The 10000-nt window shown below is 40.1% G+C and overlaps 1 pseudogene; it reads left to right on the forward strand.

The window, feature by feature from the left end:
* The first annotated feature begins 6964 nt into the window (after positions 1–6964).
* On the forward strand, positions 6965–8426 carry LOC137971552 (uncharacterized; annotated as a pseudogene).
* The last annotated feature ends 1574 nt before the right edge of the window (positions 8427–10000 follow it).

The following is a 10000-nucleotide window of genomic DNA, read 5'->3' on the forward strand; positions in this document are numbered from 1 at the left end:
ATTCAACCAAACTTGGTGAGGACATTGTCCTTGATGAGTTATTATTAAATCCGGTTTTATTTTTCTTCGTTCTATCTTCCTTTCAATTTTTTCAGGGGGGTCCCATTTTGGGGTCTCAGAGTACAAAAGTAACACCCTTATAAGAGTTAACTTTGGAGTACCATTACAATAAATGTAGAAAGCTTACAGAATATATAATGGTATGGGATGTTTCTACTAAGAACCTACTTTAATACGGTTGATGACTTTGGGGGATATAATTATTGGGAAGAGATAGGCATGGCACTAAATGTATGCAAATTTCGACCTCCCCGAAAATACGAAAAATAGGCCAACTTCAAGAAACCATAATTGTTACCTGTAATCCTATTACGAATGAAGACACACGTCATGAGTTACCTAAGGACATCTATAATCCAAAACAGGATTGAAAAATTTAGGTCCTTAAGCTTTGCTGCTTTCCCGGCATCATTATTACTCAACACTTGTGCAAAATGACCTCATTTGTATAAACAAAATTTTGACTTAAAAATCACTGCTATATCAGTTTTTTCCTAGCCTAGATAACTTTTATGGGAAAGCAAATGTTTTATAAATGAGAAATATTGATTTCGTGTAAACAAAATAAAGGGAAAATAAAATAACTGTGATACGAGTCATGAAAACGCTTCTGGCCAAGCCGGATGTGGGACTACTAATTAAACTTACAACACTGGCTATACAGCTATTACAGAAACAATCAATCGTATTATAGTAAGAAATATCGTATCATAGTAAGTGATATAGTAAGTTTTCTGAAGCAAAATAGTGGGAAAAATGTTGCAAGGCCTTTATAATCCTGGCCGTTCTTCATTTTGTCCGTGTTTGTAGTGAGGACTTAGTTACAATTTGGCACCAGTCTCCATGGGTCGAACAATTACAGAACTTGCAGCTAAATAGTTGAATTCGACGATGACTTACTGTTCATTTGGCAATAACTCAGACCCTTGTGGCGCTGTAAAATGGGCGCTACGTGACGATGCCATTATTTCTCTAATGTCCTGCACGTCGGACATGGGGCCATGGCTCAAGAATAAGTATAGAGGTTCTGGAGCGTCGGGCATGAGAGGTCGACCAAAGGCCGGGCACACAAACACGACAAGTGAGTAAAACATTGTTGCAGTGTGACGGGACAATCAGTTGCAAAATAGTCAGATTCTATTATGCTTCGTCTCCTTATACGTGGAAAAATGATGTTGGTATGATAACAACATTTATCTGGTTTTGTCACCAGTTCATTCATTTTTGCTTCTAAATTAGCGAATTACTTTTACAATTAATAAAACCCATGAAAACAATCCGATTGGCAGAAATATTCAAGCTGCTAATTCACGCCCTAAAACTATTTATGGTGGTTTTCCACAGCCCAGAATGCCGTAAAGTTTACATAAATACAACTTTTGTGTTGTTGCGTTCGCTCTTTGTACAAGACTAGACGTGAGCTCTGTTTATTCTAATTTCCAAAAATGACCAGTTTTGCTTCAGTACCTTTCCAACAAAGCAGAGATTTTCAATTAAGGTTAATAATGTTGCAAATCATTTAAATCTTTCCGTACCCTGTATGGTTCTTTAACGTTTGTCCAAATTTCCGTGGTTATTTAACGCATCAGTTGTTATTCAAGTAACTCAATTAAAGTAACCTAATTAAAGTGTTTACTCAGGTGCCTTTCCCTTATGCTAATACAGTTTATTCCGTTTTTTCTCAGTCTTACGATCAGCAGTAACTTTTTGACAAAGGGACTTTATTGAACAACGTATCTAAAATACAACAAAAAATATCAGTTTAGTCGTGCAAAGAATAATTTTGTGCAGGAAGGTATGAAAAGACCATTTTTTTTTCGTCTCCCTTCGGCTTCACATACCGTCGCTGAAACAAAACAATAAAAATACGAAAACTATTTCCCGGTCCCTAGTAACATAAACTTTCTCGCTCCTAGCGTTCCTCAAAATCTCCATACCCTTGTTTTAACTAGACCTTAAAGGGGCATTGTCCAGGCTGATATATAGTGTTTTAATGAGAATAGCCAAGAGCTATAGCTTTATTGTCTTGCAACAGAAAGAAAAAAAAACGTCAAAATTGGTAACAGCAAAAAGATCATAAAAACTAAATGGAAAAATTTATGACTGAAAGACTCAAATTTCCACCAGAATGGAATAGTCTAACTTCGAGTTCGCCATGACCGTCGACCAAAAGCACAGAGAACGCATTTACACAGGGTTAGCCTCGCCCTAAAAAATATTCTCAAATACCGGCGGGAAGCTGGCACAAATTTGAAAATTAAACAATACACAGTGCAGCAAACAGGTCATCTACTCATCTTTAGGTCGAGGCTAACCCTGTGCAAATGCGTTCGCAGTGCTTTTAATCAGCGGCCATGGCGAACTCGAAACTGGACTATCTTGACTTCTCGACTCCCTATCAAAGAGTCAAATTTACTTCCATCCTTGTAATCTTGCACTTCCACTGAGTTTCCCCAAATTGCAGTGTAAAATTGTTTGAACCAGTTTAGCTGTATATTTGGTTGCATTTGGCAATATAACATGGAAATTTATAGGAAAGCCAAATTTCGAGGTGTTTTTGGCCTTATTTTGAGCGTCAAAGAATATAATTTATTCAGCTTCTATCATTCTTTTCATAACAATATCATTTGAAACATTTGTTTGCGTCAGAGAAAAATGCTGACCTTTAGATCCTTGGCGTGTTGCCAAACGAAATGCTTTTTTCCTCTATGGGCGAGAGAAATAGCCAAAGTATGGTACGTTCTACAGTGGAAGTAATATTGTAGCCTGTTCCAGGCTCTCAGATAGTCGAGAAAACGAAAAGAGCTGCGTGTGAAAAGCGAGTGGGGGCTTGGGTCGAGGCGAGGCGGGAGAGCCTGTAAGCAGCTCTTTAAATTCTTCATTCCGCCCACTTTGCAAATAACCTTTCACATGTCAAAATGTCAATGTCTAAGTGTTGAAAATGGGCGGCATTGGTGGTTCCACGCGAGTTCAAGTGTTTCAAGCGCGATTCCTGTATTGTTGTTCACAGGTGATGCGTTGATTCTCTAAAGGCTATATTTCTAAGTTCTTCAGGTTTTCCAAAAAAAACGTGACTTGTTTGGGAAAGAAGATTCCTAGAGTTTCCTCTTTTAGCGTTGTCTGTTTGTTACACTGGCGGCGAAAATGTTGTGTTTGCCGAAGTTGCTGCTTCCTTCGGGTTGGATCTTATGCGGAACGAAAAATTTTCCGTTGTCACTGTTGTCTCACTTGTGCGAGTACGTTAGCCAGAATTTAAGGCACTTTTAAAGAAATAACTTTACAAGCGTACGAAGGTATTGTCAAAGCGCCCGGGAAACAAGTGTCAAGGAAATCACCGACCGGAAATTTAAATTCGACCAAAAGACAACCACCAGTTCGAAAACTTCGAGTTCGCGACGATCTGTTGACTTTTCCAAAGAAAACAGAAACCCGACCATTGAAGTTTCTGGCCTAGATGATAAGATGGTCTCATCAATAAACTTCAGCTCTGATGCATCAGGACAACCGATAATGAATGTGAAAGATTGATATTTCATGTGGATGGGTTCAATTGCATTTGTAGTATACAGATACGTAGCCATCACCTTCGCTTCTTGACAACGCTTGATCTTTTAAAGCTTAAGACATTTCAGTGGCCACATGCAACGGAAATACACGCCCGTTTTCGGCAAATTTTTGCGCTCTTTCAAAGTGGTTTTTTTCTTTTTTCTCTCATTTTTTCGAAGGCGATGAAGGCAGAAATTTAATTAACCTTAGCTGGTGAATTCGAATACCCTGCCAAGTATTTGCATAAGAAAGAATAACATAATATTGTATTTTTTCTCGTTCGTCAGAGTTATCAGAGAGCGCCGTCGAATGCTAACAATTGTGGCGTGCAGGGGACATAATAGTTGTGTGTGTGCGATAAAATTTTAACTATATATCTTACCCGGTGATGCTATATTGTAAGCGGTGTGCAGAGATGTCGTCGTATCACAACATTGAAGCGCTTTCGCAACGCGCGGAAGTAACTGAAAATTTATGCTTTTACCAAAACTGGTCGGAAGCATTGCAAACGGATCTTCTTCTCGACTTAAGTTCAACAGACACAACTTTTCCTCGAATCTGAGCGCTAGTACGTTTGGGAATACTTTAAGACACTCGGCGACAGAGTTGACCTCTTTCTTTCGTGCTCCGCGTAAGCTCCGCGCGTAAATCAAAATGATGACGAAAGTGTTGATGTAAACTGTCAAAATTGACCAATCAGAGGGTATACCAGGAGCTGGTATACCGGAATGAAGAATTTAAAGAGCTGCTTACAGGCTCTCCCGCCTCGCCTCGACCCAAGCCCCCACTCGCTTTTCACACGCAGCTCTTTTCGTTTTCTCGACCATCTGAGAGCCTGGAACAGGCTAGTAATGATGTGGAAGGTGACTGAACACTTGCTGCTGCCCCATTACTGAATTCGTATCTCACTGCTATTTCCTCTGTTAAAATACTGCTGCTTTCATATAAGAAGGCAGGCTGGCCCTAGTACCCTGGACTAACATCCTGGTATCCAGACCAGGTTACCGGGACTGATGAAAAAGGTTTCAAATATGCAAGCATTTTCCTAAAAGAGCGGCCGGAGGTTGATTATGTGTTTTTTCTCAGATTTTTTAAATCAATTTGACCCTGTTGTTTAAGATTTAAAACCTTTCAGTAATAAAACAATTGAAAATACGAGCCACGGATACCTTCCAATACGCCATGCCTTTCTGTTAACTTGTGATCGCGTCACTAAATGTTCTGCGCGATAATCAAGCTAAACCCGATTTCCCAAAAATAGTGGTCAAAATTCGTCTCGCTAAACGGGCCAACTTACTACTTACTAAGAACTGCTATGCTTCTTTTTATTCCGAAAGCTGAGGTAGCTGCTATCGCCGAGTGGGAACTCATTCTCAACCGTGCAGGAATTCCCTTTGGCGGTAATGACGTTATAAAGTTGACCATATGTCCCAAACATCGTGCCAAGTACACTACTATGTAGCAAGTAAAGGTAATGAACCAAACAAATGCTGATTATTGTTGAACCAGCTTTGTTCAAAGATACGCCGGATTGAAAGCCAAAAAATACTTACATGTATATATTTTTTCTACTAGGCTAACTGTTGTCATCCTAACCACCACGATGTGGAATCCTCAAGACTAAAGAGAATCGCAAGCAAGCTAAAGAAAAACCCTCGTCGCATAAACAAAGAGATGGCGTGTAAAATATACGAGCAGACACGTGTTACTGTTGCAATTGGCTCGGGTAATAATAAGTCAACCCATAGCCTGCAATCAAGCTATCTACTCGAGTCAATAAAAAAGAGAAACTGGAGAAAGGTGCAGAGAATGCTTGTGTGGTATTTCTCAAGGCTTTGTACGTAATCAGGAGACAAAAGGGATACATGTTAAGTCATAATCTTTCAGGTGGTCACTTTGAACTTTTTGAAGTTTAGTAAGAACGAGTCAATGTCTGACAAATAATCTTCTTTTTGCAGTGATCTGCAGAACTTGCAGGGGATCACTTGATCAAGACGCAAAGCCCCATGAATTGCCACTTACAGGGTCAACATTCAAATCTGTTCCCAGACAATCTCGAGTGAGGAGACAAGAAGCTTGTGATACCCGTGTATCCTTGGATTCGCTCGTTTCAGCAAGAAGCATTTCATCCCAAGAAGAAAACGTCAATGTCTACTTGCCAGAGGGTGAACTTCAACGCAAACATCTTGCAATCTTGAATAATGCTCTTACTAGCATTTCAGAGGGCAGTTTCCAACCTTTTTTGCAGTACATTGATTACGATTGGAATGAAACGTCTGAGAAAACAAACAGACAGTACACAAAGAAAGTAGAGGAAGCTATTACTCTTGTTTTGCGTTTTCGCATCTTCACAAGAAGGACCTCTGTGGCAATCGGTTATCAACTATCACCTGTCACACGAGAGACATAAGAATACTTTAGTCCTTGATGCTGGGGTAGAAGGCATAGTAGCCGCGTACAACGAGTCTGAAAATAGATCTACACGGATTCAAATACTTTCACTGATATGTGACAAGTACAGCCAAACAGAACTTCAGGAACTTATCCCTGACATCTCCAGGTGAAACAAAGGTGCCCGAGAAGCTGTTTCGATGTCGTGTAGACATGGACAAAGTCAGGGAATTCATTCTTTTCATTTCAAGATCCACATTTTTACAAGATGTTGCCTTTGGTACTAAAAACTTGAGCTGAAGCTGAACTCTGGAGTAACTCTACCCATACCAGCAGTTGTGCGAACGATGACAACAACCAAAATCATTCATTTGTATCAACAAGAATGCAAACAGGAAGGCAAAGAACCCCTGAACGAGCGCACTTGTTTTAGAATCATGGAATGTTGCAGTGCTTCGAGGCAAAAGTCCCTCCAAGGTCTGGACAATACATCGACAGCTGGGATTGAGGCCTTTGAAACACTAGAGACGCTTGCTGAAACGCTAGCAACTAATGGTGCAGGAGCTACTTGGGGAAGAGAAACTGCCCAACGACTAAGAGCAGGAAAAAATACCTTAAATGTGATTATAAATGTAACTTGGGTCCCGATGAACATTGTCCTGATCACTGCATCCAGTTTGCCCTATTAGATCCTGGCCAAGACCAGTTTTGCAGCCCTTGCAACCCTGAGCACGACCTGGTATGTTTACAATGCCAAAGCATTAAAGAAATCCTGAATAGCATTAAAGAGAAAGTGGAGAACAACGACATAAGTTTGACAGAAGAGCAAAGGGAAAGAGCAAGGTGGGAATGGGAACATGCCGTAACAGAAATTGAGGCGTGGAAATCCCATTTGCTTCGAACATTTCAGCAAGATATCGCAAGGCAGGATGCTTTGAATCCTCTGAATAGTGAAACCATTTTAGTCATCAATGACTGGGCCATGAAGCTTCTTCCTATGAAATACAGAGAAACACAGTCAAGAGTTCTTTGGCAAGAGAGGAATGAATTGGCATTTTTCAGCAGTTGTTCATTCATCTGACCACCCCGATTGCAAGCCAACAGAATGCGAATACCAAATCCACGCTTACATAGCTGTATTTGACAGCTGTAAACAGGATTGGTTTTCTGTTTCTTGCATTCTTGAAGAGGTTCTAAGCACCGTCAAAGAAACGCATCCTTCCGTGAAAAGAGCAGTACTAAGAAGTGACAATGCAGGATGCTATCACAATTCCGCCCTGTTGTCCACAATACATTCCACCAGTAAGCGTAGTGGAATAGAGGTTGTGAGGTACGATTTTTCTGATCCACAGGCGGACAAAGACCTATGTGACCGACGAATAGCTCCGTGCAAGCAGCGTCTCAGGAATTATGTGGCAGAGAATAACGACATACAGACAGCCCAAGATGTAAAGAATGCACTTGAATCACCCCCCAGCATCACAGGAACTCGAGTAGCAGTGTGCACAGTAGATCCCTCTCAGATATCTACAAACGTTGCTTCTAACAAGATTCCAAATATCACAAAGTACAACAACTTCTCCTTTGAGAGAGACATTATCACAGTCTGGCAAGCCTATGGCATTGGGGCAGGTCAAAAGATACCTAATTCAAGTTTTATGTATACACAAGATACTTCAGGGCTGAGGAGAGTGGGTGAATGGTCACAAGAATCCATTATTACAACGCAGAGAAGACAGGCAGGGGCTGGAACTAAAGATCCTCTTAACCCGGTCGCCACGTTCCCTTGTATGGAGCCAGCATGCATCCAAACGTTTAGCACGCTACAAGAGGCTGATGATCACATGGATACCGGGCGTCATGTCCTGCTACAAGAGAAAGAATCCGTGTATGACACAATCCGCCGACAGTGGGCGTCAATTGCCACGTCTGTAAAGGGACAGAGCCAAAAACCTATCTGCCCTGATTACCAATCCGATGCAGCAATTGCTGGTGGTCTTCAAGGAACCCCTGGTGAGGCACAACTGGGATGGGCTCTAAAAAAGACAAAAGCCAATGTTAGAATCTCGCCAGCAGTCAAGGAATTCTTAACAAATGTTTCCGATGAGGGCAACAAAGATGGGAAGCAAAAAGCTAACCCAACAGAAATTGCTGAAGAAATTAAAAAGAACTTTAAGAGAAACGAATGGCTCGAGACGCAAACAGTCAAAGGATTTTTCTCTCGACTAGCTGCAAGACAAAGAGGGCGAGAAATCGGCAGTCAACAAGATCACGATCAAGATTTGGCCCTAGAAAGGGAAGTATTCTTGCAAAATTTGGAGCAGCAAGTAAACAGAGAGGTCGGCCTTGGTCACCCGGTCGAATATGAAGACGTTAACCTGTGTCAGCTGTACCATCAGGGTAGATTTGAACAATTTTTAAGAAGCTGAAAATAAGTGACTTAAGGTCGATGTGTAACCAATTTAACGTCGCTTTGAAGGGCCCGCTCTCACGAAAGGCAACTTTTATTCAAGCACTCCAAGAGCTCGTTACTTCATGCAGCTGTCTTTGCGATGATCATTGAGTTGCTGCTGGCATCCAGGGTATGAGACCAAACAAAATATTTAACCTTTATTAAAGACAGAAGAAGTTAAGTCTGCGAACATAATATGTTGTCTTATACAAGGTACAATAAAGCAATCGAGTTTTCTATTTTATCATCATAGATGCTTAGAAATATTGCAACACTTGGTGTCCCATAACGTACATAAATGACAAACTTCTTTACTAGAATGCTGAAACCATTGTTATACCTTTAATCCATTGTCATAACAGGTTACCATACCGACAGTTCAGCTGTTAAAACTGAACACCCTTAATGTTGGCTTTAAGTGCTTGTAACTGAAAAACCAGCTTGGTGACCTTAATTTTCTATTATCGAATTTTGATCAACACGCAAAGATACAACTTTCTGCAAAGTTTAAAGATATTCTATCAAAATGGTACAGTGGCAATTTAAATTTGGAAAATTTAAGGTAGCTCTGACCCCTGTGATGGAACATTTTTAAGCTTTCCAGAAAGTTGTAGCTTAATGTGTTGATTACAATTCGATGATAAACAATGAGTGTCACCTCGTTTTTGAGTTGTAAGCACTTAAAGCTAAAATTAAGGGTGTTTTAACAGGTTATACTGTTGCTATGGTAACCCTTTTATGTAAAGAGATTGACCACAACTTGTTCAACAATTGGGCATTCCTTTGATACAATTTTTATTGCATCAACTGATGAAGAGAGGTAGTATTGTGACGGAACGAATGTTGTTACATTATGAGTTGTGAAATTACCACGTGGTTGTAATAAGATCTCTTGTCTTAGAGAAGTCAGAAAGCAGGAGAGTGAATAAAAGCCGTGCGTGTGTTTTGTGAGGAAAATTGTTGTTTCATTCGGCTCTTTACAGTATTAACCCACCAAAGTATAAGTGCTGGGAAGTGCTAGGAACTTTTCCAGCCACCTTAAAATCCAAAATATGGATTAGCCAGGAGTAATTTTATAACTCACGGCGCAATTTTTCCCTTAAAACTAGTCGTAAACTAGTAGACTATTTTCAGAGCCTAAAACGGTAGCCAGACTAGGGAAAAAACTGATTTAGCAGTGATTTTTGAGTCAAAATTTTGTTTATGCAAATGAGGTCATTTTGCAAAAGTGTTGCGTAATAATGATGCCGGGAAAGCAGCAAAGCTTACTGACCCAAATTTTTCTATCCTGTTTTGGATTGAAAATGCCATTAGGTAACTTATGACGTGTGTCTTTTTTCTTAATAGGATTACAAGTAAAAATTATGATTTCTTGAATTTGGCCTATTTTTCGTATTTTCATGGGGGTCGAAATTTGCATATATTCAGTGCCATGCCTATCTGATCCCAATAATAATATACCCCAAAGCCATAAACGATATAAAAGTATGTTCTTAGTAGAAACATCCTAGACTATTAGATTTTCTTTGAACTTTCTGCTTTTATCGTAAT

Source organism: Montipora foliosa, chromosome 9 (genome assembly GCF_036669935.1).
Source record: "Montipora foliosa isolate CH-2021 chromosome 9, ASM3666993v2, whole genome shotgun sequence".
Lineage (NCBI taxonomy): Eukaryota > Metazoa > Cnidaria > Anthozoa > Scleractinia > Acroporidae > Montipora > Montipora foliosa.